Source organism: Anomaloglossus baeobatrachus, chromosome 11 (genome assembly GCF_048569485.1).
Source record: "Anomaloglossus baeobatrachus isolate aAnoBae1 chromosome 11, aAnoBae1.hap1, whole genome shotgun sequence".
Classification (NCBI taxonomy): domain Eukaryota; kingdom Metazoa; phylum Chordata; class Amphibia; order Anura; family Aromobatidae; genus Anomaloglossus; species Anomaloglossus baeobatrachus.
Window position 1 is genome coordinate 2,183,359 of NC_134363.1, and position 27,470 is coordinate 2,210,828.

Consider the following 27,470-nt stretch of genomic DNA (forward strand, 5'->3'; position numbering starts at 1 on the left):
GGTCCATCATTTATTACACTATGGAATATATATGACAAACTCATATGATCACTATTGAATCCATTCTTTATTAATCCACTAAAATGATATATCAATTCTGTGAGGAACTCCAAACAACTAATATGCAATCCAGCAATGGACTACATGTTTCAGCGTTATGCGCCTTCTTCACGGTTCTTCATAGCGCTGAAACATGTAGTCCATTGCTGGATTGCATATTAGTTGTTTGGAGTTCCTCACAGAATTGTTATATCATTTTAATGGATTAATAAAGAAGATTTTTTCAATTATTTGGTGAAAATTCATCTATTTGCTGGATCCCATTTCTCCGAATTCTCTCTCTCTCTTTATATATCTAAAACTCTACAAGGCACATGTATATTAGATATCCCAAAAATGACGCTTCAACATGGGACCCTACCGCCTTCATTAATTAGACAGATCTAAGCTGATTTGCTATAAGATAACATAATGAAAACTAGGATAAAATTATACAGAGAAAACCCCAATACTATTCTCAGTAGAAATACAGTAGAAGTAATCAATGAAGGGACAGATAAATGCGTGATCTTCTGCCTTAATGATCAAAACAGCCTTCTGTATTTCTATGGAGCATAGTGTTGATGGTTTTATGGCGTTGGACTTTATATCTGGTGCTGGATCAGTTATCCATTTTTTCACTATTACTGTGGACACCACCTCGGGGATCCGTGCATCCACCCAGGAATCTATGGACAATCTGATTTATATGTTGAGCTGACATTTCTTTTTCCTATTTTTGCTACATACAGTCATATGAAAAAGTTTGGGCGCCCCTATTAATGATAACCTTTTTTCTTTATAACAATTTGGGTTTTTGCTATTTCAGTTTCATATATCTATTAACTGATGGACTGAGTAATATTTCTGGATTGAAATGAGGTTTATTGCACTAACAGAAAATGTGCAATCTGAATTTAAACAAAATTTGACCGGTGCATAAGTATGGGCACCCTTATCAATTTCTTGATTTGAACCCTCCTAACTACTTTTTACTGACTTACTAAAGCACTAAATTGGTTTTGTAACCTCATTGAGCTTTGAGCTTCATAGGCAGGTGTATCCAATCATGAGAAAAGGTATTTAAGGTGGCCACTTGCAGGTTGTTCTCCTATTTGAATCTCCTATGAAGAGTGGCATCATGGGCTCCTCACAACAACTCTCAATTGATCTGAAAACAAAGATTATTCAGCATAGTTGTTCAGGGGAAGGTACAAAAAGTTGTCTCAGAGATTTAACCTGTCAGTTTCCACTGTGAGGAACATAGTAAGGAAATGGAAGAACACAGGTACAGTTCTTGTTAAGCCCAGAAGTGGCAGGCCAAGAAAAATATCAGAAAGAGAAGAAGAATGGTGAGAACAGTCAAGGACAATCTACAGACCACCTCCAAACACCTGCAGCATCATCTTGCTGCAGATGGTGTCAATGTGCATCGGTCAACAATACAGCGCACGTTGCACAAGGAGAAGCTGTATGGGAGAGTGATGCGAAAGAAGCCGTTTCTGCAAGCACGCCACAAACAGAGTCGCCTGAGGTATGCAAAAGTACATTTGGACAAGCCAGTTACATTTTGGAAGAAGATCCTGTGGACTGATGAAACAAAGATTGAGTTGTTTGGTCATACAAAAAGGCGTTATGCATGGAGGCAAAAAACCACGGCATTCCAAGAAAAGCACTTGCTACCCACAGTAAAATTTGGTGGAGGTTCCATCATGCTTTGGGGCTGTGTGGCCAATGCCGGCACCGGGAATCTTGTTAAAGTTGAGGGTCGCATGGATTCAACTCAGTATCAGCAGATTCTTGACAATAATGTGCAAGAATCAGTGATGAAGTTGAAGTTACGCAGGGGATGGATATTTCAGCAAGACAATGATCCAAAACACTGCTCCAAATCTACTCAGACATTCATGCAGAGGAACAATTACAGTGTTCTGGAATGGCCATCCCAGTCCCCAGACCTGAATATCATTGAAAATCTGTGGGATGATTTGAAGTGTGCTGTCCATGCTCGGTGACCATCAAACTTACCTGAACTGGAATTGTTTTGTAAACAGGAATGGTCAAATCTACCTTTATCCAGGAACTCATTAAAAGCTACAGGAAGCCACTAGAGGCTGTGATTTCTGCAAAAGGAGGATCTACAAAATATTAATGTCACTTTTATGTTGAGGTGCCCATACTTATGCACCGCTCAAATTTTGTTTAAATGCGGATTGCACATTTTCTGTTAGTACAATAAACCTCATTTCATCAATCCAGAAATATTACTTAATGGATCAGTTATTAGATATATGAAACTGAAATAGCTGTTGCAAAAACCCAAACTTTTTCATATGACTGTAGATGGCACTATAACAAAAATGAAGGGGGTTTGTATTACAACCATCTAGATATTGCAACGGCGATAAGCAAATTGCAAAATCTGAGAACCAGTTGTACTTTCTTGAAGCTTGCTGGTCAGGGTTGCGGGTCACAATGTGACTTGCATTATGCTGCGATGTAGCAGCGATAAACTGCGATCTTTGGCCGCACAACCTGTGGAGCATTGTAGCTGCAGCCTAAACTAATTTCTACATAAACGGTGTTACCTGATAATCCTTATTAAACCGGCCACCGACGTATTTGTCATAATTAAACACTGGAATCTTTTTTTTTTTTTTTTTTTTTTTTAATTGGTCTAAATCCTAAATAGATGAAATTTCCAATAAAAAAGTAAAATGTGAGTAAATTATTGCCTGTAACTCAGCTTCAAATGTATAGATGCTAAATCAAAATAAAGTATGTAAAATATGAATAAAATGTATCAAGGTGCAATCTTGCAAATGGCAGAATAATAATAATTGTTGCACGGCAGCAGCCGGGTGACAGGTCCCACTTGTGAGATGATTAGTGATTATCAGATGGCAGGCAGCAACTTGTAAAGCTAATGGATGACAATCTGTTATATGCAAAGGGTTAATGCGATGCCTCCACTTCTATCACAGCCATGGAAAGGCCAGATGCCCTAGTGGGAGTGAGCGTAGAGGGGATGGGTAAGAGGTCAAGTGGTAATCAAAAAGGCAAAAACAAAACAGAAAAAGGCATCCAGCCCCCCCCTCCCCTGCTGCATAGAACAGTGGCTATTTCACGGCTGAGTAAAGTCTGACTCCCCTCCAGGGTTTTCTCTGACTTGTGACCCCTGCAGCCACTACTTAACACTTTCAAAGGATGCTGGAGACCCAGAGAGATGACCTGGGCAGGACCTGACTCCCAAACCTGCACCCGGATCAGACTGAGGCAGGAGTGGGCGCGTGAGAGGGACAGGACAGGGTGCAAAGTGGAAATAGCACAGTGGATCAGCTGTGCTGGGAATAGGAAGGTGGCGGAGCCCATCATATCCCATTCATCTGCAGGACTTGCACTTTTGGGGTACGCGCACGCAGTTTTTTTTGTAAATCCTCTCTAAAATCCTCAAAAATTGCGTCAAAATTCGTCTAATTGATTAGTGTGGGAAAACCCCTTTCCTGTTCATATGACGAGTTTTTAATTCATTTCTTGAAAATGTTTTAACGAATGTCTTCAGTTCTCGGTTCTGGTGCAATAAGACATTTATGGTGAAAAATGTTTAAGGCCCTGTGTGCACACTGCGTTTTTTGCCGCAGTTTTTACTGCAGAAAAGGTGCGGTTTTTGTTCATAACCTTTCTGCAGTCCCTCCTCAGCAAAATCTATGTGAAATCCAAAATGCTGTGCACACACTGCGTTTTTTTTTTTCCCGTACAGGTTTTGCAGCAGAATTTCTGCAGCAAAGAGAAGTAGCATGTCCTGCGGTTTTGCCATAGATAATGGTTAAAAACCGCAGGGACCCAACCCGAGGAAAAACCGCAGCAAACCGCATGTGGATTTTGGGTGCGTTTTTGCCGCGGGAGCGGAATTCTGCCAGAGGGTGTGATTTTACTTCAGAAACACAAATGTCCCAGTGCACACAGACGCCAATGTGGGCAAATCTCTTTAATTTGGATTATGATGTAAAAAGCTTCTTATCTGGTGTGAAAATGGAGTTTTATGGGTGAAAATAGTGAGGTATGAAACTAGAAGAAGACTTAGGAGTAAGTGGAAACCGCTCCAGGAAACGCATCTTTTTTTCCAGGAGATTTTTGTTTCCTGAAGTAATTTTTGAAGAGTTTTTAAAGAATTTTGGGAGAGTTTTCCTGAAGCGTTGTAATTGGACAGTGCCTAGTTTGGAGCGTTTTCCACCAGGAGATTTACAGAAAAGTCACATGCACTTTATTCTCTCTCCAGGCGTTTGTCACAAACATGATGAGCAAACCCCGCACTCTAAACACTGTAAGGCCTCTTTCACACGTTCGTGAAAAACCACGCACGTTTTTCATGGACGTGTCAGAGGTGCGTTTTGCCCTCCGTGTGCCGTGTTTATGGCCTAAGTGTGTTCTCCGTGTGTTATCCGTGAAAACGCACGGAGAACGGGAACTTTCTGCTCACCTGTCCCTGGCGTTGCTGTCCATGGTTCTAATCTTCGGTCTCTGGTCCTGCCGTCTCCCCGCTGCTGCTGCTTCCGGCCCCCAGTGAAGTGAATATTCATGAGCATAATGAGCGGCGGTCGGAAGCAAGTGACAGCAGCGGCAGAGACTGCAGCGCTGGAGAAGGTGAAAAGTAAAGTAAAGTTTTTTTTCAATTTTTATCAAACACGTGTGTTTTCTCTGGCGCGTGTCACATGGAACACCTCCGTGTGGTCCGTTTGCGTTCCGTGTGACACCCGTGATGCCGGAGAAAAAAGGACATGTTGACGTGTGGAGCACATGGACAGACGTATGCTCCACACATACACACGGTCCATGGCAAAACACGCACGTGAGCGCAGACCCATTGATTTTAATGGGTCTATGTGTGCCCGTGTCTCCGGTACGTGAGGAAAAGGACCAAACATGTACCGGAGACATGGACGTGTGAGAGAGGCCTAAGGCTGTGTGCGTTTTGCATGCCTTTACTCTGCGTATTGCACTGCAGCGTAAAGGCATGCGTCCTGCATCCCCAGCAAGGTCTATGAGAATTTAGCAAAATCTATGCGCACGTTGCGTTTCAGAACATAGCAATTTGCATGCCGAATTTGTTGACCAAATCGCTGCGTTCTAAAAAGCAACATGTCACTTCTTTTGTGCGTTTTGGATGCTTTGTCTATGGCAGAGCATGCATCAAGAACGCATGAATTCTGCATTCACAATGCATCCAAAACGCAGCTGCATTTTGAAACGCGCATGCGGTGACAAGACGCTGCAGAATATTTGTCAGCGCAGAGACGTGCGCACATACCCTACATCTGAACAGAAAAGTGCTTTTACAGTAAATCTGATGTATAAGAAGAGTCCTTCAAGTGTTTTTGAAGACGTTTTGAGACATTTTTCAGCGCACACAAAGCACAAAAAACTTTGCACATCCTCTACAAAGTTGTGAGAAGTTTTCCAATGACGGCCCCGTGCCTGCTCTGACTCCCAGTCCTCCCATTGATGGTTATCGGGAGCAGCTCCTGACTTTTCTCTTGTAGATCACTTTGCCTGCTCTGACTCCCAGTCCTCCCATTGATGGTTATCGGGAGCAGCTCCTGACTTTTCTCTTGTAGAGCACTTTGCCTGCTCTGACTCCCAGTCCTCCCATTGATGGTTATCGGGAGCAGCTCCTGACTTTTCTCTTGTAGAGCACTTTGCCTGCTCTGACTCCCAGTCCTCCCATTGATGGTTATCGGGAGCAGCTCCTGACTTTTCTCTTGTAGAGCACTTTGCCTGCTCTGACTCCCAGTCCTCCCATTTATGGTTATCGGGAGCAGCTCCTGACTTTTCTCTTGTAGATCACTTTGCCTGCTCTGACTCCCAGTCCTCCCATTGATGGTTATCGGGAGCAGCTCCTGACTTTTCTCTTGTAGAGCACTTTGCCTGCTCTGACTCCCAGTCCTCCCATTGATGGTTATCGGGAGCAGCTCCTGACTTTTCTCTTGTAGAGCACTTTGCCTGCTCTGACTCCCAGTCCTCCCATTGATGGTTATCGGGAGCAGCTCCTGACTTTTCTCTTGTAGAGCACTTTGCCTGCTCTGACTCCCAGTCCTCCCATTGATGGTTATCGGGAGCAGCTCCTGACTTTTCTCTTGTAGAGCACTTTGCCTGCTCTGACTCCCAGTCCTCCCATTGATGGTTATCGGGAGCAGCTCCTGACTTTTCTCTTGTAGAGCACTTTGCCTGCTCTGACTCCCAGTCCTCCCATTGATGGCTATCGGGAGCAGCTCCTGACTTTTCTCTTGTAGAGCACTTTGCCTGCTCTGACTCCCAGTCCTCCCATTGATGGTTATCGGGAGCAGCTCCTGATTTTTCTCTTGTAGAGCACTTTGCCTGCTCTGACTCCCAGTCCTCCCATTGATTGTTATCGGGAGCAGCTCCTGACTTTTCTCTTGTAGATCATTTTGCCTGCTCCGACTCCCAGTCCTCCCATTGATGGCTATCGGGAGCAGCTCCTGAATTTTCTCTTGTAGACCACTTTGCCTGCTCTGTCTCCCAGTCCTCCCATTGATGGTTATCGGGAGCAGCTCCTGACTTTTCTCTTGTAGATCACTTTGCCTGCTCTGACTCCCAGTCCTCCCATTGATGGTTATCGGGAGCAGCTCCTGACTTTTCTCTTGTAGATCACTTTGCCTGCTCTGACTCCCAGTACTCCCATTGATGGCTATCGGGAGCAGCTCCTGACTTTTCTCTTGTAGATCACTTTGCCTGCTCTGACTCCCAGTCCTCCCATTGATGGTTATCGGGAGCAGCTCCTGACTTTTCTCTTGTAGATCACTTTGCCTGCTCTGACTCCCAGTCCTCCCATTGATTGTTATCGGGAGCAGCTCCTGACTTTTCTCTTGTAGATCACTTTGCCTGCTCTGACTCCCAGTCCTCCCATTGATGGTTATCGGGAGCAGCTCCTGACTTTTCTCTTGTAGAGCACTTTGCCTGCTCTGACTCCCAGTCCTCCCATTGATGGCTATCGGGAGCAGCTCCTGACTTTTCTCTTGTAGATCATTTTGCCTGCTCCGACTCCCAGTCCTCCCATTGATGGTTATCGGGAGCAGCTCCTGACTTTTCTCTTGTAGAGCACTTTGCCTGCTCTGACTCCCAGTCCTCCCATTGATGGTTATCGGGAGCAGCTCCTGACTTTTCTCTTGTAGATCACTTTGCCTGCTCTGACTCCCAGTCCTCCCATTGATGGCTATCGGGAGCAGCTCCTGACTTTTCTCTTGTAGATCACTTTGCCTGCTCTGACTCCCAGTCCTTCCATTGATGGTTATCGGGAGCAGCTCCTGACTTTTCTCTTGTAGATCATTTTGCCTGCTCCGACTCCCAGTCCTCCCATTGATGGTTATCGGGAGCAGCTCCTGACTTTTCTCTTGTAGAGCACTTTGCCTGCTCTGACTCCCAGTCCTCCCATTGATGGTTATCGGGAGCAGCTCCTGACTTTTCTCTTGTAGAGCACTTTGCCTGCTCTGACTCCCAGTCCTCCCATTGATGGTTATCGGGAGCGGCTCCTGACTTTTCTCTTGTAGAGCACTTTGCCTGCTCTGACTCCCAGTCCTCCCATTGATGGTTATCGGGAGCAGCTCCTGACTTTTCTCTTGTAGAGCACTTGCCTGCTCTGACTCCCAGTCCTCCCATTGATGGTTATCGGGAGCGGCTCCTGACTTTTCTCTTGTAGATCACTTTGCCTGCTCTGACTCCCAGTCCTCCCATTGATGGCTATCGGGAGCAGCTCCTGACTTTTCTCTTGTAGAGCACTTTGCCTGCTCTGACTCCCAGTCCTCCCATTGATGGTTATCGGGAGCAGCTCCTGACTTTTCTCTTGTAGAGCACTTGCCCCTGCTCCCCGAGGTGCACAGGTCACAGTCGAGGCTCCCGCACTTCTCCATGTGGAATTGTAGCGCTCGCCTTGTAAAGCTGAGAGCCGCAGTTTATTGGCTTTTATAAAAGCACATGTGCACGTTATCAGCGCTGGGAATAATCCAGGCAGCGTTTATTGAGGATTGTGGTGCCGGGAGGAAGTATAAAGTGTTCAGTGAGAATCTATCCTACACACATACTCCCATTTATCTCTAGCAGATAAGGTTACATGCCCAGCCTGCGGCGGCGGCAGACCTCATGTCAGTGATACAAGCGCACATGTTACACAGGAACACCATCAGCATCTCCTACAGTTTACTACAATGTAGTTATTTCCAATGTGTACAAGTTGTGTACTGCCCTGCAGATAATGTGGGTGCTATATTATCGCTCACACTGAGCATCCGAGCATGGTAGTGCTCGCTCATCACTAGTTATGAGTACTGAGCACCCGAGCATGGTAGTGCCCGCTCATCACTAGTTACCAGTACTGAGCACCCGAGCATGGTAGTGCCCGCTCATCACTAGTTACCAGTACTGAGCACCCGAGCATTGTAGTGCCCACTCATCACTAGTTATGAGTACTGAGCACCCGAGCATGGTAGTGCCTGCTCATCACTAGTTACCAGTACTGAGCACCCGAGCATGGTAGTGCCCGCTCATCACTAGTTACCAGTACTGAGCACCCGAGCATGGTAGTGCCCGCTCATCACTAGTTATGAGTACTGAGCACCCGAGCATGGTAGTGCCCGCTCATCACTAGTTACCAGTACTGAGCACCTAAGCATGGTAGTGCCCGCTCATCACTAGTTACCAGTACTGAGCACCTGAGCATGGTAGTGCCCGCTCATCACTAGTTACCAGTACTGAGCACCTGAGCATGGTAGTGCCCGCTCATCACTAGTTACCAGTACTGAGCATCCGAGCATGGTAGTGCCCGCTCATCACTAGTTACCAGTACTGAGCACCTGAGCATGGTAGTGCCCGCTCATCACTAGTTACCAGTACTGAGCACCTGAGCATGGTAGTGCCCGCTCATCACTAGTTACCAGTACTGAGCACCCGAGCATGGTAGTGCCCGCTCATCACTAGTTACCAGTACTGAGCACCCGAGCATGGTAGTGCCCGCTCATCACTAGTTACTAGTACTGAGCACCCGAGCATGGTAGTGCCCTCTCATCACTAGTTACCAGTACTGAGCACCCGAGCATGGTAGTGCCCACTCATCACTAGTTACGAGTACTGAGCACCCGAGCATGGTAGTGCCCGCTCATCACTAGTTACCAGTACTGAGCACCTGAGCATGGTAGTGCCCGCTCATCACTAGTTACCAGTACTGAGCACCCGAGCATGGTAGTGCCCTCTCATCACTAGTTACCAGTACAGAGCACCTGAGCATGGTAGTGCCCACTCATCACTAGTTACCAGTACTGAGCACCCGAGCATGGTAGTGCCCACTCATCACTAGTTACCAGTACTGAGCACCCGAGCATGGTAGTGCCCGCTCATCACTAGTTACCAGTACTGAGCACCCGAGCATGGTAGTGCCCACTCATCACTAGTTACCAGTACTGAGCACCAGAGCATCGTAGTGCCCGCTCATCACTAGTTACCAGTACTAAGCAACCGAGCATGGTAGTGCCCGCTCATCACTAGTTACCAGTACTGAGCACCCGAGCATGGTAGTGCCCGCTCATCACTAGTTACCAGTACTGAGCACCAGAGCATGGTAGTGCCCACTCATCACTAGTTACCAGTACTGAGCACCCGAGCATGGTAGTGCCCGCTCATCACTAGTTACCAGTACTGAGCACCTGAGCATGGTAGTGCCCGCTCATCACTAGTTACCAGTACTGAGCACCCGAGCATGGTAGTGCCCGCTCATCACTAGTTACCAGTACTGAGCACCAGAGCATGGTAGTGCCCGCTCATCACTAGTTACCAGTACTGAGCACCAGAGCATGGTAGTGCCCGCTCATCACTAGTTACCAGTACTGAGCACCAGAGCATGGTAGTGCCCGCTCATCAGTAAAATTAACCAGTCATTATGTATTTGGAGAGAAGATATAAATCCATATGCTTCCTCGTTTCAGTGGCTATATTTGCAGTTTAATAAATGTAATACATGTAAGGCTCTTTATCTGCATTTGGTCAAGCTATAAACAAAAGCTTGTATTATTATTATTATCATCATAATCATCATCATCAGTAAAATGTTGAAAGGCAAAGAATCCAAGTTGAAAGACAAACAAATCCAAAGCAAAACACTTTTTTGGAGAATTTTTTTGTGCACTTGACATTTTATCGTCTTTTATTTCAATGGCAAATTTGGTGCATTATTATATTATAGGCTGCATTTCTCACTAAAATGGTAGGGTTTATTATTTGACGGATTGGAAGCACAGACTGCGTGAGGCCATTCCCTTTCGTTACGTTCCCTTGTGCATTTCTGCAGCAGTATGGTTGTGATGGTGTGGGTAAGGCTAGTTTCACACATCCGGGGTTTCGCTGGATTGCCGGATCCGGCACACTCCAGTACAGTGTTAATACTGTACAATGGCGTCGCGGCAATCTCTGGTCACATGCTGTCATGTGACCGGAGCATGTGACCGGAGGTGCTGCGATGCCATTGTACTGTATTACACTGTACTGGAGTGTGCCAGATCCGGCAATCCAGCGAAATACCGGATGTGTGAAACCGGCCTAAGCTGCACATCTGCTCTAACAAGCCCGACTCACTCGCCGTATAAAACCTGCGGCTGATTCTCTTCAGCGTGACCTACCTGTCGTGCAAATACTCTGGAATTTCACTGCGGATTTCATTCATTGCGATGCGCCAAACCTGAGGCTAAATTCTACACTACAAGATCCGCAATATGTGGGTTTCCTTGTGAATTCTGGTGCAGATCTTTAGGCTGGATTCACAGCATAATTTTTACGCCGTGGTTGCATATACCCTAAAATAAAAAAAAAGCATTTTATGAGTTACTATTGACTTGCATGTAACATCTGGCTGCAGCTTGTTTTTATTAATGCAGCAAAAAACCCCATTTTTCTAAAATGGCTATGTGAAGCTATGCCAATACAGTTCATCCATAGATACTTTATAGAATATGCCATAGTGCCCACGTTTATCAGATGCTAATACAGATGTCGCCCATGTACGTACGTCTGTAAATATGCCCGGTGCGGTGTCTACTGAGGGCTGAATGAAAGCTTCCCGAACAGGTCAAGGAAATGAGATTCTCCGGAGACTGATGAGACTATCCGCCAGCCTGACCTTACACACCGACTGGGGCTTTAGAGACCTCCGAGCACATGTACTATATAAGAGGGAACAAGAATGTCAGCCCGGGGCAGTTGGCGAGGATCGTCCCTGAACGTATAGCTCTTCCTCTCAGGAATAAAACGGTATAAGATGCCGTCTATCACTGATTGCAATAGTCATTATTTCAGGCTGGATGGGATTCTGACTATTCACTTACTCATCAGCCGAAATTCCGGAAATGCTTAGTCACTGATGACCGTCATGAGCCAAATCTGATCATTTCCTTAGCTGATATCAATTATATCTTCCAACCTGAAAAACAAAACGATATTTATAACTAATTAGAAAAATATTGACAATTATTATAAAGCTAAAAGCAGATTAAAAGCCGCAGAATAAATGTAGACGGATTGTACTCCAGTAGCGGGTTACAATTGTGCAAAATATGGCAACATATCAAAAAGTCAAAGGAAGATGCAACATATGGAAAAAGAAATTCAGGATAACAGATGAAACGCAGTAACGTTACCTTTACAAATAAAGGAACAAAGAAATAATGAATAGAAAGAAATATAAATGTTACTATTAGAACCATTGTTACTGCAGAAATAAAGCACAATGACAATGATGATTTAGGGACTTTCTGTGAATTTGGGCTTTTTTTTATAAGCGAGGCTGAATTAATGAAAGGTAGGTTAACAATAGTACCGAAACATAAATAATACCGCTGCACATACGACCCTAAAAACTTTGGTCTGTACACTATATATTAGGAGGCCTTGCCCCAACGTTTTAGGATTGTGCAGGGACCACTGCATAATTTAATGCATTATTCCTTCCATATTGGGTGTATTTGCAGCAGTTTTAGATGCAGCCCCCTAAGAGCATGTGCGCACGCTGCGGATTTACCGCGGATTTTATAGCAGATTTGCCGCAGATTTGCTGCAGAAAATGTTTCTAACATTTGTGCAGTCATTCCCCAGCAAAATGTATGGGTATAAAATAAAATGCTGTGCGCACACTGCGTTTTTTTTATACCTGCAGATTTAGGCTATGTGCGCACACTGCGTTTTTTTTATACCTGCAGATTTAGGCTATGTGCGCACAGTGCGTTTTTGCGCGTTTTTCGGGTGCGTTTTTGGCCTCAAAACTGCATGACTTTGCTTCCCCAGCAAAGTCTATGAGTTTTCATTTTTGCTGTCCGCACACAACTTTTTTTTTAAGCTGCGTTTTTGAGCTTGAAAAAAAAAATGGACATGTCAATTCTTTCCTGCGTTTTTCTGCGTTTTCCCCCCATGCAATGCATTGGAAAAACGCAGCAAAACGCAGAGATTAAAAACGCAGCCAAAAACGCACCAAATCGCGGTAAAAACGCATGCGTTTTTTGACACGTTTTTTCGATGCGGGTGCGTTTTTAGTGGCCAAAAACGCACAAATGCAGCGTCAAAAAAACGCAGTGTGCGAACTTAGCCTTAGCCCCGGATTTTCCGCAGCGGAATTAATGTGCATGTCACTTCTTTTCCGCAGGTACCATAGATGATGGTAAAAAAACGCAGGTACCAACCCGCGGAACAATCGTGGAAAAATCACGCCAAACCGCGGCAATACCGCGGGTGCGTTATTACCGTGGTTTTTGCCGTGGGTGCGGATTTTAATTAAGAAAAATCAATTTTCTAGTGCGCACATAGCCTAAAGGCAGTACGAGTCGCCCCTTTCTGACCCCAGCCTATGTGCGGGTCCATATAGCCTCCATGTGTATAGATTATGACTTCCAGGTGATGGTGCGGAACAGATGAGAGGATTTGGGAGATTGTATGAATTTCGGGCCGTCACGTGGTAGCGCTGTGTATGGTAAATCGTCGGCTTGTTTCTCCCTGTGAGAATATAGATTGTGTATTGACCCGGATTTGTGGTGTGAGACGCTACGGCTAATGAAAGTGAAATGACAAAAGATATGGAACATGTTTTAAATGACAAGCCTGAGTTTTACAAATGATGTAAACCATTGCATGTCGCATTGTATTCTTAGAAGTGAAATAACGAGATTTTTGCCAACATTAAGCAATCATGACGCTTTATTGATGGATAATCTGTCTGAAAACAGAATTTCATGCACGCCGGCTGTGCTGCCAAAATGTAGCTGACCGGGGATCTCAGAGGGTTTATTATTACCTCTTTTCTTTCTTATTTTCATGCTCGAAGGTCCGACATACATACTATACCACTGACAAGCAGAACCTGGTACCCAGAAAGTCGGATAATCAAACTCTGATTCCACCTTTAGGCTAGGGCCCCACTTTGCATTTCCACATGCGTTTCTGGTGCTTTTTTTGGTCCGTTTTGAGAAGCACCTTTTTCCTGCCAAAATGCTTGCGTTTCCATTTCCCATTAAAATCAATCGCAAATGTGCTTTTTCCGACCCCACTTTGCGTTTGTAAACGCATCTGCGAATTTGCATATTTTGTGGCAAAAACCATGCGTTCAAAGAAGCAACATGTCAATTGTTTTTGCCATTTTCGGTCAGTTTTGATAACACTGAAGTCAATGAGAAATGGCAAAAACCAAGAATCATCCAAATTCCTGCGTTTAACCTGCTTTTTTGGTGCAGAAAACATGCGTTTTGGACTTCAAAAACGCATGTTTTTTGGACATCAAAATAATGATTTCATATGTCCCTTTACACACACACATAGTCCGATTAAAAAAATTAATTTATTGCTAATTTTTCGTTAAATATCGAATTAACGCAAACAATTAATGATATAAATATATTTCCATTATTTTACTTTAAATTAACTTTTTTCCTTTTTTTCATTCTGTTTGACTGCTTAAACTTTATTTAGCTGTGTCTTGATGTTCAAAACGCATCTTTCAAAACGCAAGTGGAAAAGCAGGTAAAAAGCGCTGAAAACGCAGCTAAAACGTGGGAAATACGCATGCGTTTTCAGCGCTAAATTTCAGAAAAAGGCAACTTTGGATAAATCAATTAAGGCAAAAACGTGCGTTCCAAAATGCAAGTAGGAGAAGGCAAAGTGCGGCCCTAGCCTTACAATTTCACAATCTGGTCCTTGAGTTGTCTTTTTTGCCGTTTCCTTCTGGTCACTTGTACATTTGTCGCTCTAGTCTATAGCGTAGTCTCCAGAGCAATTGATCAGGCTCCCATTCATTTCCACGAATGCCAGATTAAAAGACTGGTACTGTAAGTTTTCTGTTCGGACACAGGTCAGTGGAAGTTCAGGAAAAAGTCATATTTAATTAGGGAAGAATCCGTCATCTAATTGCTTTGCCATGCAGAAGGTTGGGGAGGTGTAAAGTTAATGAACCACATGAGGTAGAGAAAACGTTGACCACTGTCAAGAGCATCAGCAGATGTTGGATTGTAGGACAGAAGCCGCCGGAAACGAGAATAGCGACCATTTGTTTGCAATTTATACAGCGCACCCCATCCCGACCTTCCCGTTCTATTTCTTCCATGTACTGGAGCGGGTCCAGTCCTCTGGCAGGCATCAGCCGTGTACATAACCTGATTCTGGGCCCGCAGCCAGGCGTCTGGAAGAAGAGGGGCGATCACTGCACCCCTGCACTTCCCTCACCACTATGAATCTGAACTGCTTCTATTAAAACCAGGAATTTTCCATTTGCCGATCTGCATTTTGCCCCATAGCTTTTATTTCAAAGTTCTGTGCAAACTTGTGACATTGTTTAAAGGAAATGGGAGTTCTCAACCGGAAATAATTGGATCGGTCTGCGGGATTTCATCACTATATTGTGCATTGCTCGACATACAAGAGACAATCTGTAACGTTTTGGGTTTTTTTGCTATGTGTTTGGGTAGTGAAGCCAGATAATACGTGACCCGTGCAGCAGTGACTGCCGGTAGCTCCGATCTGTGCGGCTTTGGCATTCATACCGCGGTCTCGTCGGCCATGATGGGTCCATTTCGCACACGCAGCCTGGCTTTTACAATGTCTTGGCTATCTCTGCGGCTGGGAGAGTGCCTGAGAGTGTTAGCTTGACACAATGTGTAACAGTAATTAAGAAATAAGCCTCTTGCCCAGTTTCACAGTAATCAATGTGCTAAGTAACTTCCATGGTCCAATGCCTCAAAAATCACCATTAGCCCACGCCACTTACGGCCAGAAAATTTCTTATTTTCTGCTTTTCATCGGCTGCGGCCTGGAATCTGCGCATTGCTGTATTTATACATTTGCACTTAAACAATGGCAATAAACACGTTCTCCGGGTGTTACGAATCAGAAATTTGTCCCATTTTCTCCACCATCTTCCAGGGAGAGCAAAGCTGCTTGGTCGGGGGCTGAAGGCTCAGTGGCCAAAATCTTCAGCACAAGGCGGTGGGCCAGAAACGGCGCACGGTGTCTATGATATCATGAAGATAGGGGAGAGTTTGCAATTATCTTCGCTTTCCTTACTGGAGCACTAAGCATCAATACGCTTAGTGAATAATCTACAGCGCTGTAATGATTGCTGCCTATGGTATTGCATTTTGCACCATAGACTATGCTGCGTGCATTACATATGAGGGGATCATTATGCAATGGTGCATTGACCATAGCAAGTGGCAACCCCAATGCTCACATGTCCAGCAGGACAGGTCACCGGGTGGGCAGAGATCACAGGGCCGGGTAATACCCCCGGGGCTGCACATCCTTGCCAGCAGGAGGTCCAGATCGCATGAAATGACTCGGGGCTCCGATTCCTGCCGTCCTCCTCCTCATCTCATGAATTCCTCCCAGAAACTGCAGGAGGAGGCGGAGGAGCGGAGTCTGTGCAGGGGGCGTCAGGTAGTATTATTTTTACAAGGCAGGAGTTCATTTCTCCATCAACCCCCGAGGTGGCAATCACTTCTGTAGATTTTTGTTCTATCTCCCGGCATTTTTTTCTTTTGGGAGATTTGGTAAAAAAAAAACCAAATAACACAATAATTCAACGTGAGGCTTGAAAATAAACCCACTGCCCTTGCCGGACAACGTCTGAGGAATTGTAAACTGCTGTGTGGAATAATACGTCCTGATTCACACAAGGACATGGATTCCTGCAAAACAACATCTATGAATCCTCACCAATCAATAGAAGTCTCTAAAACACCTTAAAGAAAGTACAAGTCTCTTTATTCATTTATTTGCTGTATGTTTGCTCCGATACAGTGCCTTGCAAAAGTATTCAGCCCCCTTGAATTTTTCAACCTTTTCCCACATTTCAGGCTTCAACCATAAAGATAAAAATGTTAATATTCTGGTGAAGAAATCAACAACAAGTGACACAATTGTGAAGATGAACGATATTTATTGCTTATTTTACATTACATAAAAAACTGAAAATTGGGGTGTGCAAAATTATTCATCCCCTTTACTTTCAGTGCAGAAACTCCCTCCAGAAGGTGATTGAGGATCTGTGAATGATGCAATGTTGTCCTAAATGACTGATGATGATAAATATAAGCCCCTGTGTGTAACAAGTCTCCGTATAATGCCCCTGCTCTGTGATAGTCTCATGTTCTGTGTAAAGCGCAGAGAGCATCATGAAGACCAAGGAACACAACAGCCAGGTCCAGGATACTGTTGTGGAGAAGTTTAAAGCCGGATTTGGTTACAAAAAGATTTACAATACTTTAAACATCCCCAGAGGCCCTGTGCAAGCGATCATATTGAAATGGAAGGAGCATCAGACCACTGCAAATCTACCAAGACCCGGCCTCCATCCAAACTGTCATCTCACACAAAGAGAAGACTGATCAGAGACGCAGCCAAGAGGCCCATGATAACTCTGGATGATCTGCAGAGATCTACAGCTGAGGTGGGAGAGTCTGTCCATAGCACAACAATCAGTCTACACTGCACAAATCTGGCCTTTATGGAAAAGTGGCAAGAAGAAAGCAATTTCTCAAAGATATCCATAAAAAGTGTTGTTTAAAGTTTGCCACAAGCCACCGGAGACAGCAAACATGTGGAAGAAGGGGCTCTGCTCAGATGAAACCAAAATCGACCTTTTTGGGCACAATACCAAATGATAAAGCAACACAGCTCATCACCCTGAACACACCATCCCCACTGTCAAACATGGTGAAAGCAGCATCATGGTTTGGGCCTGCTTTGCTTCATCTTCAGGGTTAAAATTGATGGGAAGATGGATGGAGCCAAATACAGGACCAATCTTGAAGAAAACCTGTCGGAGTCTGCAAAAGACCTGAGACTGGGACAAAGATTTGTCTTCCAACAAGACAATGATTCTAAACACGTCACAGTCCAGATCTGAACCCAATCGAGAATCTGTGGAAAGAGCTGAAAACTGCTGATCACAAACGCCTCCATCCAACCTCACTCAGCTCCAGCTGTTTACAAGGGAAGAATGGGCGAGAATTTCAGCCCCTCCATGTGCAAAACTGATAGACACATACCCCAAGAGACTTGTGCTGTAATCGCAGCAAAAGGTGACGCTACAAAGTATTCACTTACAGGGGATGAATAATATTGCATGCCCCAATTTTCAGTTTTTTATTTTTTTACAAAAATGTAAAATAAGCAATAAATATCGTTCAACTTTACAATTGTGTCCCACTTGTTGTTGATTCTTCACCATAAAATTTAAAATTTTTATCTTTATGTTTGAAGCCTGAAATGTGGGAAAAGGTTGAAAAATTCAAGGGGGCTGAATATTTTCTCAAAGCACTGTATATCAAAACCAGCATCCTAATTTCAAGCTATAAGGTCTAATTATATGAAAGGAGCGGAACAAAAATATAAGTTACCAACCGTGGTACAACTATATAGACTCTGATCCTGCACGTAGCCCCCTTCACCTTCCTGTACTGCTTCTTGCATCCACACTGCACCCCCTATGGTTGGAAATGACAATACTATTCACTCGTCACAGCACTGAAAGGGTAAAAACATAACAACTGCAGAGGCTCCCAAAGTGATCATTTGTCTATTGCCCCATCCCAGCGTGCCCCCTCCTGCTTCAATGCCACCCCCCAACCCGTAGGTATTAATATGCAGAGCGCACCCTCCTTAGCAGCAGCAAGGCAATGTTCACACGTCTGGGTTTATTGATATCACATTGGACTGTTCAGGGCTGTCACCGAGACATTCAGAGGAACGGCCCCCTAAGGTGCAGCCTTTGCCGCCTCTGAAGGATTGACCACAAAAAAACTGTTCAGAGTTTCATGCAAGGTGAGACAATAAAAGACATCTCACAGCGTTGGACATGCTTCAGAAAAAGCCCAAAGATGCCCAGCTCCCCCCAAAGTGGCTGTCATTCAGCGCCTTCACTCTCTCCAACCATTCATTCCTTATCTTAGGCAGAAAAGAAACTCTTAAGCTGCCCATAGACATTAAAAGAAAGTCGCCTCATGGACGGTTAACACCCGCATATTAGCCTCGAAGCCTAGGACGCCCCAAAAAAGTCAAGACCCAACTAAAACCAGCCATTCACTCCATAAGTAAAAGTATCAGCCATGTTGAAATTATTGTGGCCGAAGTATAACAAGCATCTCTTGAGTGATTATTTTTCCGTACTTTGCAGGTCTTACAGTATATCACAAAAGTGAGTACACCCCTCACATTTTTGTAAATATTTTATCGTTTCATTGGGCAACACTGCAGATCTGACCCTGTGATACAATGTAGCGTCAGTGCGCAGCTTGTGTAACAGTGTAAATCTAATGTCCTCTAAGCAACTCAGCATAGCCATTAATATCAAAACTACTCGCAACTAAAGTGAGTACACCCGTACACCCCTAAGTGAAAATGGTCAAAATGTGCCCAATTAGCCATTTTTCCTTCACGACATCATGTGACTCACTAGTGTTACAAGGTCTCCGGTGTGAATGGGGGGCAGGGGTGCTACATTCGGTGCTATCACTCACACACCTTCTCATACTGGTCACCCAGAAGCTCAACATGGCAAAGAATTCTCAGGATATTCTCTGGAAAAAAAAAAAAAAAGAATTGTTCTCTACATAAAGATGGCCAAGGCTATAAGAAAATTGTCACCACCCTGAACCTGAGCTACAGCACAGTGGCCAAGACCATACAGTGGTTTAACCAGACAGGATCCACTCAGAACAGGCCTCGCCATGGTTGACCACAGGAGCTGACTGCACGAGCTCAGCGTCATATCCAGAGGTTGTCTATTCAGAATAGAAATATGAGTGCTGCCAGCATTGCTGCAGAGGTTACAGGGTTGAGGGGTCCGCCTGTCAGTGTGTAGACCATACACCGCACACTGCAGAGGTTACAGAGGTGGAGGGTCCGCCTGTCAGTGTGTAGACCATACACTGCACACTGCAGAGGTTACAGGGGTTGGGGGTTCTTCTGTCAGTGCTCAGACAATACACTGCACACTGCATCAAATTGCTCTGCATTGCTGCTGTCCCAGAAGGAAGCCTTTTCTAAAAATGATGCACAAGAACGTTACAAACAGTTTGCTGAAGACAAGGAGATTAAGGACATGGATTACTGGAACATTCGTGTGGTATGATGAGACCAATATAAACTTATTTGGTTCAGATGGTGTCAAGTGCGTGTGGCGGCTCCAGGTGAGGAGGACAAAGACAAGTGTGTCCTACCTACAGTCAGGCATGGTGGTGGAGGGTCAGAGTTTGGGGCTCTATGAGTGCTGCCGGCTGGGGGGGGGGGGGGCTACAGTTCATCATTGATGGAACCATGAATAAACATGTCCTGTGACATGCTGAAGTAAAGCAGGATCCCCTCCCTTCATATTCCAACATGATAATGATATCCCAAACAACTCAAAGACGACCACTGCCTCGCTACAGAAACTGAGGGTAAAGGTGATGGATCCTGACCTAAACCTTATGGAGCATCTGTAAAGCCTCCAGAAAGCGGACGATCACAAGTTATAACATCTACCAGCTCTGTGATGTTGTCATGGCGTTTGGAAGAGGATCCTGCGGCTCCTGTGAAGATCTAGTGAACTCCAGGCCCAAGAGAGTTAAGGCTGCTCTGCTAAACAATGGTAACCACACGAAATATTCACATTGGGCAATATTTGGCCATTGTCACTTAGGGGTGTACTCAGTTTGGTTGCCAGCAGTTTAGCCATTAATGGCTGTGTGTTGAGTTATTTAGAGGGCACATCAAATGTACACTGTTATACAAGCAGTACACTGACTACTGTACATTGTGTCAGAGTATCAGATCTTCAATGTTGTCCCATGAAAAGATATAAAATATTTCCAAAAATGTAAGGGGTGTACTGACTTTTGCGATATGCTGTAGGTCATACATCATGTTGTATAATAACTCTTCAGCCAGTCCAGGTAATGGTCTCTCCTTCCTAACTCATCACCCCTATAGGTCTTCATTGCCTTTCCATATGTGGAATATATAGGATTGCTTTCCTAATTACACTGTATGTACATGTGAACTGTAGAGTACAATGTGCTTAATTCTCACAGACCCCTGTAAGACTTTAAGTCGTATGCTGATCCTTGCAGCTGGGAACAGCAGGTGCAAAATGCTCATTTATTCATTAGCAGGTTCCTATATGGGAAAAGACAGGGGCGCAGGAAGTCCCTGCAATCCACAGCTATGTAGTAGATGTATATTACCAGAGTGGGGTAACAAAATTCCCTGATTCTGTCTTCTCTCCTCTAGATTAAGTCCTAACTAGAGTTGAGCGGATTGCTAATAATCCGGGTCCGGCGGATCAGTGGCGGGTTGACAAGGAAGTCCGGATCCGATCCGGAATCCGGCCCAATATATGTCAATGAGGGGAGAGAGAGAGGAGAGAGGAGAGAGAGAAAGAGGAGAGAGAGAGAAAGAGGAGAGAGAGAGAAAGAGGAGAGAGAGAGAAGAGAGGAGAAGAGGAGAGAGAGAGAAGAGAAAGGGAGAGAGAAGAGGAGAGAGAGAGAGAAGAGAGAAGAAGAGGAGAGAGAGAAGAGAAAGGGAGAGAGAAGAGGAGAGAGAGAGAAGAGGAGAGAGAGAGGAGAGAGAGAGAAGAGGAGAGAGAGAGAGATGGGGAGAGAGAGAGATGGGGAGAGAGAGAGAGGGAGAGAGAAGAGGAGAGAGAGAGAAGAGGAGAGAGAGAGAAGGAGAGAAGAGGAGAGAGAGAGAGAAGAGGAGAGAGAGAAGGAGAGGAGAGAGAAAGAGAGAGAAGAGGAGAGAGAGGAGAGAAGAGGAGAGAGAGAGAGGAGAGAGAGAGAAGGAGAGAAGAGGAGAGAGAGAGAAAGAGAGAAGAGGAGAGAGAGAGGAGAGAGAGAGGAGAGAAGAGGAGAGAGAGAGAGAAGAGGAGAGAGAGAAAGAGAAGAGGAGAGGGAGAGAAAAAGGAGAGAGAGAGAGAAAGAGAGAGAGAGAAACAGAAAGAGAAGAGGAGAGAGAGAGAGAGAGGAGAGAGAGGAGAGGAGAGAGAGAGATGGGGAGAGAGAGAGAGGAGACAGAGAGAAAGAGAGAGAGAGAAACAGAAAGAGAAGAGGAGAAAGAGAGAGGAAAAAAAACAAAACAAACCCGAATCCGGATCGTGCTCCCGGAATCCCGCGTCCGGGTCGGACCCGGATCTACCGCTGAAACTGCACGGATCTGGATTTTTCAAGTCCGGGTCCGCTCAACACTAGTCCTAACCTCTATATACCGTATACCTGACACTGTGGGAGGAGTGGTTCGATCAGTGGATCAGACTGTATTTAGTCCTTAAATCTGTGATTCTATTAAATGTAATTCCCGGGGCTTTGGGGTATAATAGTTCAAGTAGTTGAGAAAGTAGCCACGAAGAATAATCTGATTCCTGAGCTAAGAGACGACGGTCTAATTGGACTTAGAAATAAAAGCTGCCAGCTCCATTAGGAATGTGGGTGATATTCACAGACCTCATTAGCTGATCAGATCACAAGCTTTTCTGTTCCAGAATGTCAGATTCAGTGGTATCAAGTGAAAATCCCCATTGAAATCAATATAAAACCAGATTTCACTCCTGACTGGGGCTCGGGAGCCTCTCCGTTCAGACTCCAGACTGGCCAGAAATGCCGCGTTTGGGCAGAATCTGCGACTTCGATGTTTCTTGTGTCACACTTGGCTGGTTTAGCTTTGGTTAAAAATAAGAAATAAGCCTAGCCCCCGGAGCCCCCCCCCATAATACAGCTCTGCAGCCTCGTGGACTCCAGCTGAGCTGTAAATCACTTTTTCATTTTCCGAACCCTGCTCCCCAGTCTGTTTGGTATTCAAGGGCACCACACCGACCAGGAGTGTCATTCTGCTTTGGCCGAATTACTTGATTAAAACGCATATAAACTATTACTGGCTTCATTTTCCTTCTATCGCTGCACGCCATGGATTCTAAGCTGCATTAAACTGTAATAAAGTTTGGGGGGGGAGGGGTGTGGAGATGTCGCGGTGCACCTCGCATTCTGCATTCGTTTATCAGAGGACTGTTTGCGACGTTTATGAATTTACGTGACCATTTCTATTTATTGGTATGGGAGCTGCTACAATATGTGCCCAGCTGTTTGCAAGTTTGGGGTCTCCGTGCACTGGATGTGGATGTTGTGCGGCACAGCTCCACCCAAGGCCCCTATCTCCCCCCTTTCTCCGTTCGACCTGTCATAACGGCAAAGAAAAGAGCAGCTGGGAATTTTGATATTTGAGTTTCTTCTCTTACAAAGTGAAGCAGAGGTCACTAAGAGATTAAGTGCGGATTGCAACTTGTCTACCAGCCCTCTATCCTCCAAATTCATCATAAATACCGTACTCCTGGATTAAAAAAATAAAATTAATTTCCCAGGAAAAATCCCACCTAAAAGTAAAAAAGTACAACATCAAAACCCAATAAAGACAAAAAAACTAAGTTATTTCTATGCATTTGATGTCTGCGGCTTTCACTCCGAGCCCTAAACTGGCAAAATCAGAGCTGGCTGCGGATTTGCCCATCACATTCCCCCGGACTCATACATTTTCATTAAAAGTCAGCTAACCTGAGCACGATAAGGTCACATCCCCACTTATTCTGTTGCCTTCCCTGCTAAGAGGATTATGTGAAATTACTGAGCAGCAAATATATAGACAAGGTGGGCACATTTCCACAGATTATCTGGATACGTGTCCGCGGCTCAGAGCTGGGGACATTAATGGTTCGGAGATGGGGGCTGTTAATTGTATCATTATGAAGTAATAAGGATGAAAGGCTTTAAGCAAGTTCTCCAATATCGCTACTTCAAAACTAATTTATACCTTGAGATGTGAGCGGAGTTTCAGTGACTCCAGCTCGCAGCCAGAGGGCGCTCACAATGGTTCGCTTCAGAAACCCAGGGCGGACTCTTTTTCTTGCTTTTTAGGGAATTTATGATTCAATTTGAGGCTTGCAATTATCAGGTGTCGGAGCAAGATACAGCTCACCTGAATCCTTCTGGTTTTGGTAAATGAATCCAAATCCCAATGTATCCGCCATATTTAGCCTGGGGGATTGGGACAGCACATGGCGTAAGAAGATCCTTTCTAGTCTCTTATGTCCACTTCTATTACAAGCAGAAAAGTTGGTTCAAAATTTGCTTAGAAAGACGCTTGTTTTTAGAAGTGGTGACCTGCAACAAGAATGAAAACGTTATTTCTCTAAAAAAATAAACATGATATATACACAAACATTTTCTATATACAGTGTGTCCACCCATATCCTGTATACACCGCACCTATATACAGTGTGTCCACCCATATCCTGTATACACTGCACCTATATACAGTGTGTCCACCCATATCCTGTATACACCGCACCTATATACAGTGTGTCCACCCATATCCTGTATACACCGCACCTATATACAGTGTGTCCACCCATATCCTGTATACACCGCACCTCTATACAGTGTGTCCACCCATATCCTGTATACACTGCACCTATATACAGTGTGTCCACCCATATCCTGTATACACTGCACCTATATACAGTGTGTCCACCCATATCCTGTATACACCGCACCTATATACAGTGCGTCCACCCATATCCTGTATACACCGCACCTATATACAGTGTGTCCACCCATATCCTGTATACACCGCACCTATATACAGTGTGTCCACCCATATCCTGTATACACCGCACCTATATACAGCGTGTCCACCCATATCCTGTATACACCGCACCTATATACAGCGTGTCCACCCATATCCTGTATACACCGCACCTATATACAGCGTGTCCACCCATATCCTGTATACACCGCACCTATATACAGTGTGTCCACTCATATCCTGTATACCCCGCACCTATATACAGTGTGTCCACCCATATCCTGTATACCCCGCACCTATATACAGTGTGTCCACCCATATCCTGTATACACTGCACCTATATACAGTGTGTCCACCCATATCCTGTATACACTGCACCTATATACAGTGTGTCCACCCATATCCTGTATACACTGCACCTATATACAGTGTGTCCACCCATATCCTGTATACACTGCACCTATATACAGTGTGTCCACCCATATCCTGTATACACTGCACCTATATACAGTGTGTCCACCCATATCCTGTATACACCGCACCTATATACAGTGTGTCCACCCATATCCTGTATACACTGCACCTATATACAGTGTGTCCACCCATATCCTGTATACACCGCACCTATATACAGTGTGTCCACCCATATCCTGTATACACTGCACCTATATACAGAGTGTCCACCCATATCCTGTATACACCGCACCTATATACAGTGTGTCCACCCATATCCTGTATACACTGCACCTATATACAGTGTGTCCACCCATATCCTGTATACACTGCACCTATATACAGTGTGTCCACCCATATCCTGTATACACTGCACCTATATACAGTGTGTCCACCCATATCCTGTATACACTGCACCTATATACAGTGTGTCCACCCATATCCTGTATACACTGCACCTATATACAGTGTGTCCACCCATATCCTGTATACACCGCACCTATATACAGTGTGTCCACCCATATCCTGTATACACTGCACCTATATACAGTGTGTCCACCCATATCCTGTATACACCGCACCTATATACAGTGTGTCCACCCATATCCTGTATACACTGCACCTATATACAGAGTGTCCACCCATATCCTGTATACACCGCACCTATATACAGTGTGTCCACCCATATCCTGTATACACTGCACCTATATACAGAGTGTCCACTTATATCCTGTATACACCGCACCTATATACAGAGTGTCCACCCATATCCTGTATACACCGCACCTATATACAGTGCGTCCACCTATATCCTGTATACACCGCACCTATATACAGTGTGTCCACCCATATCCTGTATACACCGCACCTATATACAGTGCGTCCACCCATATCCTGTATACACCGCACCTATATACAGCGTGTCCACCCATATCCTGTATACACCGCACCTATATACAGCGTGTCCACCCATATCATGTATACACTGCACCTATATACAGTGTGTCCACCCATATCCTGTATACACCGCACTTATATACAGTGTGTCCACCCATATCCTCTATACACCGCACCTATATACAGTGTGTCCACCCATATCCTGTATACACTGCACCTATATACAGTGTGTCCACCTATATCCTGTATACACCGCACCTATATACAGCAAGTGCACCCATATCCTGTATACACCGCACCTATATACAGTGTGTCCACCCATATCCTGTATACACCGCACCTATATACAGTGTGTCCACCCATATCCTGTATACACCGCACCTATATACAGTGTGTCCACCCATATCCTGTATACACCGCACCTATATACAGTGTGTCCACCCATATACTGTATACACCGCACCTATATACAGCGCGTCCACCCATATCCTGTATACACCGCACCTATATACAGTGTGTCCGCCCATATCCTGTATACACCGCACCTATATACAGTGTGTCCGCCCATATATTGTCCACCGCCATTAACTTGAGAACAGCAGCAGATATAGGCATAGAAGTGGTGTCTAGGTATAGTAAAGTAGCCATGTGCTACGCAATGAAACCACCTATAGCGCCACCTGGTGGAAAACAACGGAGTTAGCATTTTTATCTCGAAAACAGAATGAGATAGAGAATAAAAGTGAATTACAAAGTTGCAGGGCATCAACAAATCAATACGAATCGACACCTTGCATATAGAAATGCTATGATATGAAACCCATGACCCCCCCCATTGAATGCTGGTCACGCATATGGCGCTCATTAGTGGCCCCCGTCAGCTGCAATGCACATCTGGCCTCTGCACAGCATACTGTATCTTGCTGCAATGCACATCTGGGCTCTGCACAGCATACTGTATCTTGCTGCAATGCACATCTGGGCTCTGCGCAGCATACTGTATCTTGCTGCAATGCACATCTGGCCTCTGCACAGCATACTGTATCTTGCTGCAATGCACATCTGGGCTCTGCACAGCATACTGTATCTTGCTGCAATGCACATCTGGACTCTGCACAGCATACTGTATCTGGCTGCACGCTGTGCAATATGGTAGGTGACACGTTTGCACACATCTGTGATACGTGGTCGTAGGTCCTGCAGTGTTGGTGGAGGGGTCGCATACACCTGCTGTGTGATGTGACCTCACAGAAAGAAGTCCAATGGGGTCAGGTCAGGTGAGCGGAGGCCACACAGCCACCATACCCAATGACTTGTAGGAAGGTCTCCATGATGTATCGCTTCACGTCCGCAGCCTTGTGAGTTTTATACGTTCTAATCATAGCATTTCTGGATGCAAGGTGTGGATTCCTATTGAATTGATGATGCCCTACAAGTTTGTAATTCACTTTTTTTCTCCATCTCGCTCTGTTTTTGAGATAAAAATGCTAACTCCGTTGTTTTCCACAGAGTGGCGCTATAGGTGGTTTCATTGCATAGTGCATGGCTACTTTACTATACCTAGACACCACTTCTATGCCTATAGCTGCTGCCGTTCTTATGGGTGGACATACTGTAGATGTCTGCATATATAATAAATATATATATATTCTCACACACGAACAACAGGATTTGCAACATTTATATTCTTACATTTATGCAACTATAAAGGCCTTCTACTTCCAAAAATGTAATTATGCATTTAGGAATGTAATTTGTGTTTTGGACCCCTGGTGACTGTCAGGGGATAAGAGCATTTATTTTCACATACAGATGCTGAAAACCTGCCTAGGAGAGGCCCATAAGGAGGCTCGGGTGCCTATATGCACAGGTTCAGGGCTTCTGCAGCTTTTAGTACAGGACGTCAGAATAGAAATAAAGGTTTTCACTCAACAGTGAAA

The 27,470-nt window shown here is 44.8% G+C and overlaps 1 protein-coding gene and 1 long non-coding RNA gene across 6 annotated transcripts in view; one reads left to right on the forward strand and one right to left on the reverse strand.

Moving 5' to 3' along the window:
• Positions 1-27,470, forward strand: part of PAX7 (paired box 7) — a 150,671-nt gene that overhangs the window by 52,681 nt on the left and 70,520 nt on the right. The window lies entirely within an intron of this gene.
• On the reverse strand, positions 10,643-11,510 carry LOC142257113 (uncharacterized). The gene is made up of 3 exons (XR_012727592.1): positions 11,421-11,510; positions 11,105-11,258; positions 10,643-10,892 (listed from the first exon to the last, which is right to left on the reverse strand). It is a non-coding gene; the product is annotated as an uncharacterized LOC142257113 (long non-coding RNA).